At 42.7% G+C, this 16104-nt stretch overlaps 1 protein-coding gene and 1 long non-coding RNA gene across 4 annotated transcripts in view; one reads left to right on the forward strand and one right to left on the reverse strand.

Annotated features, from left to right (window-relative positions):
* The window catches only part of SYNPO (synaptopodin), a 143360-nt gene that overhangs the window by 23310 nt on the left and 103946 nt on the right, over positions 1-16104 (forward strand). The gene's annotated exons all lie outside the window — the stretch shown is intronic.
* Positions 6172-16104, reverse strand: part of LOC130267329 (uncharacterized) — a 100623-nt gene continuing 90690 nt past the window's right edge. Inside the window, exons 4-5 of the long non-coding RNA XR_008843146.1 lie at positions 14171-14287; positions 6172-6555 (exon numbers count right to left, since the gene is read on the reverse strand). This is a non-coding gene — a long non-coding RNA (uncharacterized LOC130267329). The remainder of the gene's footprint in view (positions 6556-14170; positions 14288-16104) is intronic.

A 16104-nucleotide genomic window follows, 5' to 3' on the forward strand; every position in this document is an offset into this window, starting at 1 on the left:
ATACATCCCCAGATAGAGTCAAGGAATCCCAAAATAAGACTCAAGGAGGAGAAGTACCAACATAAATTAGATAAAGATAGATTAGATTGGATTGGATAGGATTAGAATAGGATTAGAATGGATTAAAAAACACTTACCCCAAGAAGCCTGTAAACAGGAGTTCTTCATTGAGACCTCGTGGTGTCTCTGTCCCCAAGTCATAGATCCACTTTGACTCTGCCTGTAGGAGTTTCCTTGTCACTGAGCCACCCCTAATGTTAGTAGTTACTTTTTCAAGGCCAACCACTCGTAGCCCAATAGATTTTCCTGCATGATACTTCAAATTAGCTTGTGACCATAGTGATAGAGCGCACAGTTACAAGTGATACACATAGGGGTATGTCAGGACATAGCCCAAGAATGAATGAATGACGGAGTGTATTCTGGAGCGCACTGCGCAAGCGCAAGCAATGAATTTCGCAGTATGGAGCGCGCATGCGTGGATGATGTCTCGGAGCTACGGATGTGATCCGGAAGTCTGCAGTATGGAGTGTGCATGCGTGGTTGATATGTGAAGCTACGGGTGTGATCCGGAAGTTCAAGCGAGCGACAGCGCTCGGGTAGGAGACCCGGAAGTGGAATTGAGCGGCAGCGTTCGGACATGAAACCACAGAGACTCACAGGTATCTCCTTCTGGTCAAACAGACCTTTGCAATTAAGTTGATTATGGAATATATATAAGACAGATGGAAGGAAATAGAAGCACAACACCCCTGAGGAAGTTGCCGTCTTTAGGGGGGCACTTGCCTGGTAACACCTCCATTAACCGTCCTGTGTCACTTCACCACTACTTGCTACATGAGAATACAGGTTGTATATGGGCTGTTGTGATGAATTTAGTGTTATGTGGTAGCTTATTTGTATGACATAGGGACGATATTGATGTACTGCAATAGGCATGTGCCCTGGGTGGGGATCCCTTTGTTGAGGGAGCTCACCCTGTTTTGTGCTCTGGCTGCTTTAGGCCTGTTTTAAATGTTTTTAAGAATCTTGTCTGTCTTTTTGATTCATGTATTAATAAAGAGTACCTTTTTTTGATATTTATGGGTGTGCGCTGTTTTGCGTGTTTCTTTTTCTTTCTGGATCATCTGTGTTATTACACCTGATCGCCAGTCAGAATCGCTCCTAAATTTGATGACACAGCAGGGCACATCACGTGGCAAGTTTTTGTCTGAAAAGTGTCTGCTGTCAACCTTTTCCTGGCAGTGTAGAAGGCATGGGGGTGTATTCGGTGCATATCAAGACAACCCCTCATTCGTGCCAAGGAGTGGGACCAAGCAGGTGAGGAGCACAGTTCAATTCCACCTAAAGGGATATTCCAGCCTTTAAAAAAAAAAAAAAAATAAATAAATAAAATGATGATAAAATACTGCTGGGGTGGGAGTGGAAATAAAAAAAAAAGAAACAAATTCTTATTTACCTAATCCCGCCCCCCTTCCACCACGCTGGTGCCCGCAGCTCACATTTGCTTTTTGTTCAGTTCCCTGATCTACTGTTGTTTTCCTGCTTCTGGGACAGGTCATCAGCCAATCAGTGGTCGCAGCCAGTCCCATCTTGGCCAGTGCTTGGTTGAGCTGGCAGATCCTGCTTTAAAGGGGTATTCCGGGATTTTTTTTTTTTTGACTATACTACAGTGGCTGTAAAGTTAGTGTAGTTCATAATATAGTGTCTGTATCTGTGTGTGACGATTTTCTCAGAATTCTTCTGTGATTTTCACCCCAATATTTATTTTTAACAGCATACAAAATGACTGCTGTCTCGGAATATTTCCCAGCTTGCAATGCGGTCGAGACCTGACTCACTAGTCAGCTGATGACAGGGAGCCTGTCTGATTCAATGGGTGGAGGGATCAATCTGCAACTAATGAAAAAGCTGTAGGCACCCTGATTGAAAACCACAGGTCTGCTGCTCATTTAGTTTCAATGGGTGGGGTGGCTGATGTGTGGGAAGGAGGAAAATGGAATCATGGAATTTGTAGGCAAACAAGAAAACAGAAAACAGCAAATACAAGTTCACAGAAAGCTAGCCACAGTGTTATGGTAATCTCACAGCATAGCCATTTAGCCCAAGACAAGCGCAGATCCTTCCTAAGCATGTCCATTACTGCCTGCCAGGTATGTACTAAAATCACCTTATGCTGGATAACACCTTTAAGTTCTTGTTTTTGGAGGGCAAGAAAAAGTTTGGGGGCAAAGATGGAGGTAAATAGGAGCTGTAGAGACCAGCAGGAGTAAGCTTGTTTTTTTTTTTTTTTGTCTATTCACCTCCACCTTTTTGTCTATTAATTACAGTGAGACAGTTGACTATGGCAAATGCATCAGAATTCTGGTGATTTTTATGCCCTCTAAGCACATACGGGGAGATTTATCAAAACCCGTGTAGTGGAAGAGTGGTGCAGTTGCCCATAGCAACCAATCAGTTCGCTTCTTTTATTTTTAAAGAGGCCCGTGAAGTGATCTGATTGGTTGCTATGGGCAACTGCACCACTCTTCCTCTACATAGGATTTGATAAATCTCCCCCATTGTTGTTAAATATTTGAAACATGTTTTGCTTTGTTTAATATGGGACATTTTGTACCACAATTGTGCCACAAACTTTGTGCCCAATTTAACAGTTGACTAAGGGTGCGTTCACACGTCGGAATTCACGCGGATGAGTTTCGCGAGCGGAGCTTCCGCCTGGCGGCCGCCGACGATGGTACTTCGGCGCTAGGGCCGCGGGACACTGAGCCGTCACCACTGACGGCTATGCAGTGCTCGCGGAATCCGCGCAAAGAATGAACATGTTCTTTCTTTGCACGGAACACTTTCAGCGGCGGAAATGTCCGCCGCTGAAATTCCGCAGTGTGAACGGGTCTCGCGGAAACCCGTTCACACTAAAGTTAAAGTTCACACCGCGGAATTCCGTAGTGTGAACGGGGCCTTAAAGGGGTACTCCGGCCCTAATACATCTTATCCCCTGTCCAAAGGATAGGGGTTAAGATGTCTGATCGTGGGACCCCCACCGCTGGGGACCTCCGCAATCTGTCATTCAGCACCCACCTTTGCAAGCTCTCCGCAGCGCTGGAGGCTCCGAGTGTGCAGTGTGGCGACCACGGGGCCGGAGTATCGTGACGTCATGACTCCGCCCCCGTGTGACGTCATGCCCTGCCCCCTCAATGGAAGTCTATGGGAGGGGGCGTGACACCGTCACGCCCCCTCCCATAGGCTTGCATTGAGGGGGCGGGGTGTGACATCACATGGGGCGGAGTCGTGACGTCACAATACTATATAAACCCTATTGAAAAACTGAAATAGGGGACATTAACAAAACGCATTCAAAAAGGACATTCTGATGCAGATTTATAGTCACATGGGCGTGGTCTCCGGAGCAGTTTGTTGATGGTCATGTAGTTTCGCAAGCTGTTGATGGTGTAACCATTGGGTCTGTTCATTAATAATGGGTGCAAGTTTTTACAGGTAAACAAAAGTTACACTTCCAGAACCATCCGGCCATTACTTACTTATCAGGAAACTGTGCTAAATAGCATGCCCTTGTGAATTTCATGTACACAGCCGCCACTACATGAGACCATACCCTTCCAACCTTCTGTGGTGGATGCCCATTACTTCTAATTATATACTATATAATAAACCTTCTGGTTAGTCATCCCTTGCAGCTGAAGTGTCTGTGTATAGAATTACCCTGGGCTGGGCCGTCTCCGGTCTCCTCTAATGTGACAGACCAAGCAAGCTGGTACGGCTTCTGGAGACTCTCCGTGTGCCCTACATTCCTAGGTTAATGGGTTGTATTTTGTGTGCAATACCCCAATTGTAGAATCAGCTGTGCCACCCCAGTCTGGGAATCTGTCTACTGTGCAGGAAACCAGCTGGGTGTAGTCTGGGAATGCAACCAATGCCCCAACTTGCTTGATGAATGACATGACTCCTAAACCACTCTCGCCACCGGAAACTGATACTGGAAAAGGCCACAATTCACTGAAATATTTCTTGTTTCCCTCAAAAAATTGTGCAAGAGATTGAGTTATGTTTACTCATCGTTGGGAAGAATTTTTATCTTTTGTCATTTTTTATTGTTATGTTGCCATGCCATATGCCATGGACATAGTAGATATACTTACCTTTTGATCTATACATGATGGTCATTAGACTTCCTGTTACGTGACTACACTGGCAAATCATTGTTACTCGATGTGATATCCGCCTAAAAGAAGGTCGCTGGGCCCTTGGAGGCGTGGGGTTAGAAATGAGTCAGTAAGTGGATTTGCTGACATCTCTAATGGTGATAAGTAGAGTCGAGCACAGAAGGAGGGTATAGTGGTCAGCCGGGTGCCTCTGCCCCTTATTTCAGCAATTTTTGGGGAGTCTCAGCCAGTGATGACACTAAGAAACAATAAGTATGGCTTATTGTTACTGACATTTGATCAAACTGGTCTAGTGGTGTGTCAGAAGTTTTGACCAGTTGGGGTCAGAAAGGGATCAGTTGGGGCCGGTTGGGGTCGGAAAGGGGTTTTCCCAGGACTTAAAGGGGTACTCCGGTGAAAAACTTTTTTTTAATCAACTGGTGCCAGAAAGTTAAACAGATTTGTAAATGACTTGTATTAAAAAATCTTAATCCTTCCTGTACTTATCAGCTGCAGAATACTACAGAGGAAATTATTTTCCGTTTGAAACACAGAGCTCTCTGCTGACATCATGAGCACAGTGCTCTCTGCTGACATCTCTGTCCATTTTAGGAACTGTCCAGAGTAAACGGAAATCCCCATAGCAAACATATGCTGTTCTGGACAGTTCCTAAAATGGACAGAGATGTCAGCAGAGAGCACTGTGCTCATGATGTCAGCAGGTAGCTCTGTGTTTCAAAAAGAAAAGAATTTCCGCTGTAGTATTCAGCAGCTAATAAGTACAGGAAGGATTAAGATTTTTTAATAGAAGTCATTTACAAATCTGTTTAACTTTCTGGCACCAGTTGATTTAAAAAAAAAAAAAGAGTTTTTCACCGGAGTACCCCTTTAACGATTGGGGGCTTCTAGCTCCTTTCACTGTCTACATCCAGGCACCTCAGCACTGCAGAACAGCAGATTGCCGGAAGTGCCTGGTGTTGGCAATCCACCAAACAAATGTAGATGGCCTACCCTGAGCATAGACCATCAATCACTAATCCCAGAAGACCCCTATAACCTATGGCCCATCTCTCTTCAAAGAACAGAACAAGTGGGGTACAGGCTCATAGAAAGTCGAAAAGGCCGAGTTTTTAGCAGCACTCGAAGGGGATCTTCAGACACCCACGGATCAAAACTTCTGCCATGTCACTATGACGTATTAAGAGTTGAATAAAAATGATGGTGACACTTTAATATAAATGAGATGTTACATTCCATTTTAAAACCTGTCAGCGGCCCCCACTTGTTCCTTAGCAACAGACTACAAACCTTTGTAAATAAAAGTCAGTACTGACAAAGTATCATTTTGCTGCTCAAAGGCCAAGTAGGACAAAAATGATCACATTTTAAGTAACTTAAAAAATTTGAGCCTCACTGAATCTTCTTTTATTGATTGGACACTTATCCCCATTTAGAAGGTTTTGTGCTGACATTTTAATATAAAGATTCTTCCTAAAGGTTCTTCACCTTTACCAACAAGTTTAAAGGGGTACTCCGGTGGAAAACCTTTTTTTTTTTTTTTTTTTTTTTTTTAAATCAACTGGTGCCAGAATGTTAAACAGATATGTAAATGACTCCTATTAAAAAAAATCTTTACCCTTCCAGTATTTATTAGCAGCTGTATGCGACAGAGGAAATTCTTTTCTTTTTTCATTTCCTTTTTGTCTTGTCCACAGTGCTCTCTGCTGACACTTTATGCCCGTATCAGGAACTGTCCAGAGCAGGAGAAAATCCCCATATGCTGCTCTGGACAGTTCCTGACATGGACAAAGAACACTGTGGACAAGACAAAAAAGAAATTCAAAAAGAAAAAAAATTTCCTCTGTAGCATACAGCTGCTAATAAGTACTGAAAGGATTGAGATTTTTAAATAGAAATAATTTACAAATCTGTTTAACTTTCTAGCACCAGTTCATTTGAAAAAAATAAAAAAAGATACTTTTCCCAGACCAGATCAAGGACTGGAAACACACATGTAGACCCAGCAGTAAGAAGAATATGTCCCTCATTTATAATCCTTAAAAATGAATTTTTAATCCACTTTTGGTGAACAATTGTATGAAAACTGCCACAAATCCTGCATAATTCTGGTGTAACATAAGACGTGGGGAGTTGATGTGGAGCGCGGAGGGTGAGGTCATGCTGACTCACATGAAGTGAGCACTAGGTGCAATGAAAGTGCTAATTGTTACAATTCTGCATTACACCATCCTTATCCCCCCGGTCTCTGCTGATTCTGAGTGACGTTCTCACATCTTATTCCCTTTTGCTTTGAAGTTCTGACTTCCCACTTTATCCGCAGCTACAGGCCGGCCATACTCACAAAGAGGTCTGAATAAGTGAGAGCTGAAAGCTACAAAATGACAAACAGACACGTAAAATCAAATATCGTCATCATTATATAAAGTGATTTCCCATAGAGATGTACAGAGTCACAGCTTTATACAGGGCATGACCTCTAACATTACGAAAATGTGTACACACCCCGACCCCAGAGATAGTGGATGTACTGTGCTTTGGGCTGCAAAAGGCGTTTAAAGGGGTACTCTGGTGAATTTTTTTTTTTTTTAAATCAACTAGTGCCAGAAAGTTAAACAGATTTGTAAATGACTTCTATTAAAAAATCTTAATCCTTCCTGTACTTATTAGCTGCTGAATACTACAGCGGAAATTCCTCTCTTTTTGAAACACGGAGCTGTCTGCTGACATCACGAGCACGGTGCTCTCTGCTGACATCTCTGTCCATTTTTAGGAACTGTCCAGAAGAGCATATGTTTGCTATGGGGATTTCCTTTTACTCTGGACAGTTCCTAAAATGGACAGAGATGTCAGCAGAGAGCACTGTGCTCGTGATGTCAGCAGACAGCTCCGTGTTTCAAAAAGAGAGGAATTTCCGCTGTAGTATTCAGCAGCTAATAAGTACAGGAAGAATTAAGATTTTTTAATAGAAGTCATTTACAAATCTGTTTAACTTTCTGGCACCAGTTGATTTAAAAAAAAAAAAAAAAAAAAAGTGTTTTACCGGAGTACCCCTTTAAAGGAGTACTCCGCTGCTAGACATCTTATCCCCTATCCAAAAGTAATAAGATGTCTGATAGCGGGGATCCCGCTATGTTCCAAAACAAACGCCGGTTTCCTGCGGCAGTGGTCATGACACCATGGCCACGCCCCTCGCGGTGTCACGCCATGCGCCCTCCATGCTTGTCTATGGGAGGGGGCGTGTCGGTAGACACGCCCCCTCCCATAGACATGAATGGAGGGGGTGTGGTGTGACGTCACGAGGATCGTGGTCGTGACATCATGATCACGGCATCATGTTCAGAACACTGGAGCTTCGGAGTACCCCTTTAATACACTGAAATAGTATTATATCGTTTGCCAGCAGCACTGTGGTATGAGCAACAGTGGAGTTTATGGGCCTCATTTACTAAGAGTGTAGTGGAGTTTTCTTTGTGGGTTTTTGTTTCCGACAGGTATTTTTCCATGGTATTTACTATTGTATCTTGTATTTGGCGATTTTCCCTACGTTTTGCTCTATTTACACATACTCTGAGCAGTTGGGTTTTCCGGAGCTCAAATCCAACACATTTTATGTGGGAACATAAGTAAATTTGTAGGTTTCTTTTGGAAATTTATTTTTTTTTTTTTTGGAGACGCACCCCTTTCCGCTCATGGCCACGCCCCTTTGTAGGGTTTTCTGAGTAAAGTGGAGAGTTAGTACGGTCAGAAATTCCGGTGCACAACACATGCGACACAAAAAAGAAAAACATTACAAAATCTACTTGGAAAAGCCTTAGTAAATGAGGCCCCATATGATGGCCTCATATTTTTGGGTTTTGGGTTCTTTCACAGGCAACATGACTGGCACTGTTTATGATGGCGCTTAAAGCAATTCTGTTATGTTGGTAACTCTGACATTTAAAGTATTTAAAGGGGTACTCCTGTGGAATTTTTTTTTTTTTTTATCAACTGGTCCCAGAACATTAAACAGATTTGTAAATTACTTCTATTTAAAAATCTTAATCCTTCCAGTACTTATCAGCTGCTGTATGCTACAGAGGAAGTTTTCTTTTTGAATTCCCTTTCTGTCTGACCACATTGCTCTCTGCTGACATCTCTGTCCATGTCAATTCCTGACATGGACAGAGGTGTCAGCAGAGAGCACTGTAGTCAGACAGAAAAGAAATTCAAAAAGAAAAGAACTTCCCGTGGAGCATACAGCAGCTGATAAGTACTGGAAGGATTAAGATTTTTAAATAGAAGTAATTTACAAATCTGTTTAACTTTCTGGCACCAGTTGATTCTAAAAAAAAAAAATTCACCGAAGTACCCCTTTAAGTGCACTTTATGATATGGTGGAGACAACTGCTTGCACTAAAGAAAATTTCTAAAGTGCCTCTCAGATAGCTAGTCACATTTGTGAAACATTTCAACCATTCACAACCCTCCGCTCTATTTTAATGGAAGACTGGGGTTCCCATTCTCAAGAACGTGCCGGGGCATCAGCGATAAGATAGTTTTTAAGATGGAAAAACCCCTATTGGTGAGAATTGACACCCCTGCTGATCAGCTGTTCAGCACTACATGGGGCCGGAATCAGTTGGCGCCATACACTGTGTAGTGGTGGTGCCACGTTACTGCAGCCTTATCTGCCATTGAAGGGAATAGGAGCTAAAACTGCCACTACACAGTATGGAGTATGGAGTCTGTTTTTAGCCCCCGTAGTGCAGGTGCCAAACAGTTGATCATCAGGGGTGCTGGGCGTCAGCACTCTGCCAATTAACAATTACGGAAAACATTTTAAGGTGCCCAAACACCTTCAATATCTGTCAGCTGAACAAGCTATCTCAACCCATCCCCCCATACACACAAGTTCATGTGTTATCAATGGGGAAAAGAGAGGTAAGCTGCTACCAGACTCCCCCCCCAAAAAAAAAAAAATCAGGTAGTTGAAATCCAACATGCCCAACCCTTCTCTCCTTCAGGGCACGGTCCCACGTGGCGTATTTTGCTGCGTATTTGCTGCTGCGTATTTTCTTTCCCATTGAACTTCAATGGGAAAGAAAATACGCAGCAGCAAATACGCAGCAAAATACGGCACGTGGGAATGCACCCTTAATATGCTTTGTCAGGGGAGAGTCAGGAGACCCCTGTACACTTTTGTCAAATTTGGCAGATTTATGAAAAAAGTGTATGGGCACTTTTAGAGGCCAATCTAGCTCCCTAAGTGGAAATCCCTTTAAAGACATTGGCCGACATTTATCAATGAGTTTACACCTTTTTTTCTCCGTACAAAAAGCGCTATTTTGGCGCACTGTGTGTTATTTTGCGCCTTTTGGTGGTAGAATATTTTAGTCATTCCAGATGTTTTGAAGTAGCAGTACACGCATTTCAATTCAGCGTATGCCGTGGAATGAAATTTATGAACGGCGCCTTTTTTGTAAAAAGGCACAAAAAAGGCGCAAAGCCACTGAAAAGTGTCTAAAACTGCACCATCCCAGACCTGGCGTAGCTTTTTGGAGTATGTGAAGAGAGAAATTTCAGAAAGTGTTTACCTGCACAAAATTTATCAAATGCCCTGCGACCATTTAATACATTTGGTGCTCCTACACATTACCAGCACACAAAAAAAGGGTGTTAAAAAATGCTTCACTTACACCTACAATGATAAATGTGGGCCATTATCTTGATTTAGAAAAAAATTTCAGCCTTCTTCCAAAACAGCGCCACCTCTGTCCATGGGTTGTGGCTGGTATTGCAGCTCAACTCCACTCAAGTGAAAGGGTTAACTGCAATACCTCACACAACCTGTGAACAGGTGTGGCGCTGTTTATGGAGGCTGTGTATTTCTAAACCCCATTTAGTACTTTCCGTAGGATGCTCTAGACACCACAATTCTAAAACAACACTTGTTAATGATGTAATCGTCCTGAGAACATTGTCATTTGGCCGGTATATCAATCGCACATATTTAATACAACAATAACAATTACATCTTATATTTATTGAAGATTATTTTTACCTGTGTGAAAATGTTTAAGAAAACCATGTAAATGGAATGGAATGTTACACAAACATATATCAATGGCTGTGGTACAGATGTAAATATTATCACTGCAGTCATTTATTAACATAATAATAATGTATTCCGCAATATGGGCTGTGGGTTGTGAGAATATAACACCAAAACTATGTGTGAGATCCCTGGCTGCCAAACTTTGTTTAAAAGGACACTGCTATAACACATATGCTCCATACTAAAACCTTGTGGAAGGAAAAGCACACTGGACATGACTGGGAATACTGTGTGCCACCCAGCTTTCCCAGTCTCCTAAATCCTTTCAACAGCAGTGCTGCCTTGCCCTTTCCCTGCCCTCACACTGATGTCTTCTCTCCCCCTCACTCTTCTTTCAGCCTGTCCCTGCACTAACTATTTTCTGCACCTGCCTGCTGGACAGTTAAATCATACCTTACCATGACATTGTCCTGGCAGCAGGATGTTTAAAACTCCTGGGCAATCTCTGCAGCTCGAGAGTAAACGCAATAAGGAGATGCATCACAAGTCCCTTAGACTTGCTAGGGACTTCTAGTACATCTACTAATTGCATCACTCTCGGGCTGCATTGATTGCCCAAGAGTTTTAAACAAACTGCTGCTGGATCAACGTCTTGGTAAAGTATGGTTTAACTGTCCAGGCTCCTCTGTTTTACTCTCAGGCTGCAGAGATTGTCAGTACCCAGTCATCCCTAAACTCTCACGGTAAAGTATGATTTTACTGTCTGGGCTGTTTTACTCTCAGGCCATGTTCACAAGGGAACATTCTACAGACAGTGGACACCAGCAGAACATGCCAGCGCTAGGACTGCTCAGAAATATTTATTTATTTCCCAGTGGAATCCGCAGAAAGAATTGACATGTCTATTCTTTCTGTGCACACTGAAAACAGGATTTCTGGGGCAGAAATATCTGCCCCTGAAATTCTGCCATGTGCACAGTACAGTAGAATCCAATTGAAATCAATGGGACTCTGCTGCAGCAGAATGTCAGTGCAGAATTTCCGTTCCACTGTTTGAACATTGCCTCAGGCTGCAGAGATTATCTCCAACCGCTTGGAAGAGACGCTTGAACATACATATACACCAGGGCTCAAGTCCAGCAGAAACACATGGGAATGGAGTACCTGCACTCTTTCCACAGCAGGAACATTGTTCCCATTAGCAGGAGTCTTGCAGGACCAGCCCTTGAGTGACAACCTTGGGTGAGTGCTCTCTCTGACATCTGATCAGACTCACTTCTAAGGCTATATGTTCACACTCAGTTTGCTGAGCTGTAATTTTATGGTTATTAGCATTTTGGACATAATTATTTTACAGTCGTATATACAGCCATAAATAGAATGATTATAGCCATAAAACAGACAGCTGTTCTACAACAAAAGATTTTAATGTCGTGGTAATGAGATGGGTCATAAAGGTTACATTAGTGTCCGACTCCTAGCAGCTGGGACCAGTTTAGAGAGTTTGTGACTATTTGGAGTCCAAGCACTGTATATGTGTTTAAAGGGTTACTCTGCTGTAAACATCTCATCCCCTATTTTAAGGGCGAAACTCCGGGCCGGCTGCGGCGGCGTCCAGATGTGATGTCACGCCCCATCAATCAATGTCTATGGGAGGGGGCGTGACAACTGGTACATAGCCGTCATGCTTCCTCCCATAGAGATGAATGGAGGGGGCGTGGCAGCCGGCATCGCCAGTCATTGGGCACGGAGCGGAGTTCACTCTGTGCACCGAAGGACAGGGGTGCCGCAGTGGAGATCGTGGGGGTCCCCAGGGGCGGGACCCCACGATCTGACATCTTATTCCCTTTAAGCCAGTGTTACCCAACCAGTGTGCCAAAGGCTGTCCAGGCATGCTGGGAGTTGTAGTTTTGTCACACTGGCTGGGAATAGTGAACCAGGCAATAACATTGTGTCAGAGCCAATGTTTTCCAACCTAGGGTACCTCCAGCTGTTGCAAAACTACAACACCAAGCATTCCCGGACAGCCGTTGTTGTTTTGCAACAGCTGGAGGCACCCTGGAGGAGAAACGCTAATCTGAGCAAACAGTATAGAGATTAGAACATTCACTGGGGCTCTACGACCCCCTCTCCTCCCCCGCCACCCTCTTGGGGGCTATGAACTCAATACAGCTGCTGGCCTTTTGCTGGTCTTGATTTTATCATTATGTGCTGCTGACAGAGGCAGTCATCATGATGACCATCAGAAACCTGTAATCTTCTAATGGCGTGAGCAGAACTTTAAGGATATGTTCATAGGATGAAACTCAAAAAATTAGAATATCGTGGAAAAAGTTCTTTGTATTTCATCAACGCAACTTAAAAGGAAAGATCATAATCATCACAATTATGACAAATCACGGCTTGAACTATCTTGCTCTGCATGTAATGAGTCTCTCTCATATATTAGTTTCACCTTTTCAGTTGCATTACTGAAATAAATATGAAATAAACTTTGCTGGATATTCAAATTTTTCGAGTTTCACCTGTATTCAGAGGATATATTCCGCACGGACATTCCGATGCAGCAGAGCCCCATTGATTTCAATGGGATTCTGCTGCACTGTGCACACTGTGGAATTTCCATGAAAATCCCAAACTAGGCATCCGCAGAAAGAATAGACATTTCTTTTCTTTCTGCGGATTTCGTTCGGAAATGCATTGCCGTCTACGAGGTGGTCTGCTATGTCCGCTCGTGTTTTCCGGGCAGAAATTCCGCACATTTTACGCCGCGTGAACGTGGCCTAACAAGGAACTTAAATTCCCTGCAGCAGCGGCGGCGAAAGAATGGAGCCATTCCATTAATAGTATCAAATAAGGGAAATTTTATTTATATATAAACTTAGTATAATTAGAGATGAGCGAATTTACAGTAAATTCGATTCGTCACGAACTTCTCAGCTCTACAGTTGATGACTTTTCCTGCATAAATTAGTTCAGCTTTCAGGTGCTCCCATGGGCTGGAAAAGGTGGCTACAGTCCTAGGAGACTCTTTGTTAGGACTGTATCCACCTTTTCCAGCCCACCGGAGCACCGGAAAGCTGAACTAATTTATGCAGGAAAAGTCAGCAACCGCCGAGCTGAGAAGTTTGTGATGAATCGAATTTACTGTAAGTTCACTCATCTCTAAGTATAATCTTTAATGCGGCTCCAAAGTGAAGCTTTCACTTTAATATGTTGTATTCGATATCCAATGTACGTGTTTTTTTTTCACCCTTATACTATGTAGAAAATCAGGTCTATTACCTGTTGTTTATATTTTCAGCCTCTTCTGGTCCGGGACACACCCTGATTATATCACACATATCCCCTGCCATTGGGCCAGCTATCATATTGTCAGAGGATTATCACATACCACATACTTGAAATTGAGACAACACTAAGCTGGGTCCCTATTCTACTCAAACCGCATACTTTTTCTATATACCCTTGCAAATGTACATTTGGAGCCTAACACCCAAGGCGCATGCCCTGCCGGCTTCTGGCATTCAGGAGTGATGTTGGACTCCTATATGGGTAACTGGTTGGCAGGGCCGGCTCTGCTTATCTTATAGGCAACATAGGCAGCTGCCTAGAGCGCCCTCTTGATGGGGGCGCCACTCTGCCTGCTGCAATAAAGTTAGCCAGAATCCAAAGCACCTGCACATTCGAAGCACCTGCCCATCAAGCAAAACCCTGCTACGCTAACCCCACTCGTACTATGTATAATCAGCATTTTTCAGCCTGCTGGAGAACCTCCAAGGGTGACCGCTAAGGTCAGGTCCTGACATTGCACGCGCCTCAATACATTGGTCATGGGGCGGCAAAATTAGCATTCACCTAGGGTGGCAAAAATCCTTGCACCAACAATTCATCTACCCAGCTGTCACAAAATAGATGTAAAATACAAAAAAAAAAATGCAGGTCATCTCACCACCAGTCTGAATGAGGATGTACCCCGTGGCACAAGATAGGATTCCGGAGCACGGACAGCACTGGACCACTTCCCATGTAGATAGAAAAATAGAAAAAAAAATGGTGAATCCAGCTCCTGGGAAAAAAATATATAAAAAGCTAAAGTTCAATGAAACCTATTAACATTTTTAATACGACATGTCACTAAAGCAAGTGAAACACTTAATCATGGCCATGAATAAGGGCTTGTATACAGCCGGAAACGCGTCAATGTTTCACTTGTTTTAGTGACATGTTATATTAAATGCAAAACCTAATTGAAACATATATTTATCAATGCATCAATCCTACTGAATCAGAAATCTACCGTGTCTTAATATACGCATAGTATCTCTCTCTCTCATTGGGGTTATACTGCGCTCTACAATATGTGAACGTATAACCTGAGGTCTGAAATTTTGGGGGTCAGATCTGAGGTCTGATTTATGTAGTGGATTTGGTCTTTGATTAATTTAGGGCATCTAGTCTAGATTCTGATTTATATAGGAGGTCTGATCTGAGGTCTGATATGTGCAGAGGGTACAGTCCAGGGTCTTATTTATTTAGGGGTCTGATCTGAGGTCTGATTTGGTTAGGGAGTCTAGGGTCAGCTTCATTTAGGGGGTCTGATCTTGGGTTTGGTTTATTTAGAAGGTCTGATTCATTTAGGGTATTTGATCTGGAGGCTGAGTGATTTAGAAGGTCTGGTCTGTGGTTGTATTTATTTAGGAGATCTGGGTTGAATTCTGATTTATTTAAAGAGTCTGGTCTGGGGTATGGTTTGTTTCAGGGGTTTAGGACTAGGTCTGATTTATTTAGGAGGCCTAGGGTCTGATTCATTTAATGAGTCTGATCTGAGATCTAATTTATTTATAAATGTATTTATAGAGTCTGGTCTGGGTTCTGGTTTATTCAGTGGGCCTGGTCTTAAGTCTTATTTATTTAGGAGGTCTGATTTATTCATGAAGCTTGGTCTTGGGCCTGATTTATTTAGGAGGTACAATTTTTTTAAGGGGGTTCTGATTTATTGAGAGGTTCAGGTCTTGGGGTTTGGTTAATTTAAGGGGTCTGGTCTTGGATCTGATTTATTTAGAGAGTCTGGTCTGAGATTTGGTTTATTTAAGGGGGTTTTGTCTTGGATCAGATTTATTTATCGGTCTGGTCTGAGGTCTGAGTTCATTTTTGAGCCAATCAGTAACCTAAAAAAGAAGGATAGCATGCCAGTGTGGACTGCAAAGAGAGGGAAAGCAAAAGGGGGTGTTTTCCCTTCTTATTCTCTACATGTTATGTAACTACTGGCTATCAGAAAGAGATGGACTAGGAATTAGTGTTGAGCGGCATAGGCCATATTCGAATTCGCGAATATTCGCGAATATATGGACGAATATTCGTCATATTCGCGAATATTCGCATATTCGTAATGTTCTCGTTTTATTTTCGCATATGCGAATATTCGCATGTGCGAAAATTAACTTATGCGAAAATTTGTATATACAAAAATTAACATGAGCTAAAATTCGCATATGCAAAACTTATCATATGCAAATTTTCGCATATGCGGAAATTCGCACACCAGTCTCACACAGTAGTATTAGAGCCTTCTTACACCACATAAGCTGGAAGCAGAGAGGGATGATCACTGTGATGTGTACTGTGAAAAAAAAAATAATAAAATAAAATACGAATATTCGTCATTACGAATATATAGCGCTATATTCGCGAATTCGCGAATATGCGATATTCGCGAATAAAATTTGAATTGCGAATATTCGCGAGCAACACTACTAGGAATCTGCCAGATGTTGGAGTAGAAAAGAGTAGCAGGCAGTTTAGGGACCCCTCCAGTCCTGTAATTGATTCCATCCCAATGGACTAGTGGAAGTCTCTGATGACACAGAGGTCTACAACTCAAAA

The sequence above is a fragment of the Hyla sarda genome, chromosome 4, assembly GCF_029499605.1.
Source record: "Hyla sarda isolate aHylSar1 chromosome 4, aHylSar1.hap1, whole genome shotgun sequence".
NCBI lineage: Eukaryota > Metazoa > Chordata > Amphibia > Anura > Hylidae > Hyla > Hyla sarda.